Here is a 1,554-nt window from a genome sequence, read left to right as displayed (position 1 = left end):
TTTGGATAAGCACTAATTTGATTGACTTGGACCAAGTAGGCCCCCTATTTTCATTTAAATGTGATTTTGTTTTTATGTTATGTCATGTTATGATATGTTTTATGTAACTATTAAGTTCTTTTAATTACGATTTTTGCTCCCTGGTCGTGTCCTGTATTGTTTTATGTTTAATCAAAAGAAAAGAAAAAAGGACACACAGAACTAGTTCATTTTCTCGCTACGTTATTCCTGGTTCAATCCCGGGTTTCGGCATGTGTACCTGAATGTTAGTCTTTGCTCAAAAATACAATGAATAGGAATGCTGGGTCGATTGGATATTTTGCGAGATCAGGACATAAATGGCCTGGAAAGGATCTATAAAACATAAACAGCAAGCTTTCGTTGGAACATTGTTCGCATGAACATGTTTGGTAACATGTTTGGTTTCGCTGAATGTTGTACCCAAGACCTTCTGCGTGTAGGGCAGATGTGATGACCACCACACAATGAAACCATGAAGCAGAAGTTTGCCTACTTCAATGCTGCTCTCTTTGATATAGCCCAATGATCAAATGTCATACTTATTTTCAAAACAGGACATCCTGTAGAAAGGTGTGGTTCAACGGTATAGCGGTTAGCGCTCTGAATCCAGAGTTTTTCTTCATTTCTTATTGCAATTAGAGGGACACCAACCAACCTGCTAGTCTATAGATGCATAGAAAAGCTGAAGGTTGATTACAAACTTCCGCATGCTGCGCCCAAATTGATGCCAAGTTTCTATGCCTCTCTTCACCTCCGTCTAGCTTGAATGTACTCGTAACCACGGTGAGTCTTGTACATAATGTGGCTACAAGTATTCCAGAAGGACAGACCAGATATTCCCATACCTGGAGTTGAACCCGGGCCACCTGAATGAGAGCCAGGAATCCTAACCGCTAGACCATATGGGAAGGATTTGAGAAGGTAAGAGCTAATTTAATGGTAAAAAAGATAAGATAAGATAAGATAAGATAAGATGAGATGAGATGAGATGAGATGAGATGAGATAAGATAATAAGATAAATACATAAATACCATTGCATGTGATCACAACAGTAATTGCACATGAATATGTGTCATGAAGGCACATAGATTGCACATGAATTTCACAGTAATTGCACATGAATTGCACATGGATTCCAACAGCAATTGCACATATGACGGAATTGCACATCAGTATTAGGTTAGGTCAGTATTGCGAGTGTTCAGGACTAACAGTGTTTGTTATAAAGTCTGACAGCAGCAGGAAGGAAAGACCTACGAAACCTTTCCCTCACACAGCGAGGGTGGATTAGTCTCTCACTGAAGCTGCTCTCCAGAGCGGACATAGTGTCCTGCAGGGGATGACACTCATGGTCCAGCATAGATGTGAATCTAGCCAGGACCCTCATGTCCCCCACCTCCTGCACCGAGTCCAGAGCACAGCCCAGGACGGAGCTGGACTTCTCGATGACTTTGTCCAGCCTCTTCCTCTCCCTCTCTGTGATGCTGCTGCTCCAGCAGGCCACACCGTACAGGAGGGCTGATGCCACCACA

The 1,554-nt window shown here is 42.3% G+C and overlaps 1 non-coding gene across 1 annotated transcript; it reads right to left on the bottom strand.

Annotated features, from left to right (window-relative positions):
- Positions 1 to 857: 857 nt before the first annotated feature.
- On the bottom strand, positions 858 to 929 carry trnae-cuc (transfer RNA glutamic acid (anticodon CUC)). The gene has a single exon. It is a non-coding gene; the product is annotated as a tRNA-Glu (tRNA).
- Positions 930 to 1,554: the final 625 nt, after the last annotated feature.

The sequence above is a fragment of the Eucyclogobius newberryi genome, unplaced genomic scaffold (assembly GCF_026437365.1).
Source record: "Eucyclogobius newberryi isolate DKJ021-1_F unplaced genomic scaffold, fEucNew1.0.hap1 SCAF_55, whole genome shotgun sequence".
Lineage (NCBI taxonomy): Eukaryota > Metazoa > Chordata > Actinopteri > Gobiiformes > Gobiidae > Eucyclogobius > Eucyclogobius newberryi.
Note: the sequence above shows the minus strand (reverse complement) of the source record. Positions and strands in the feature narration are given on the sequence as shown.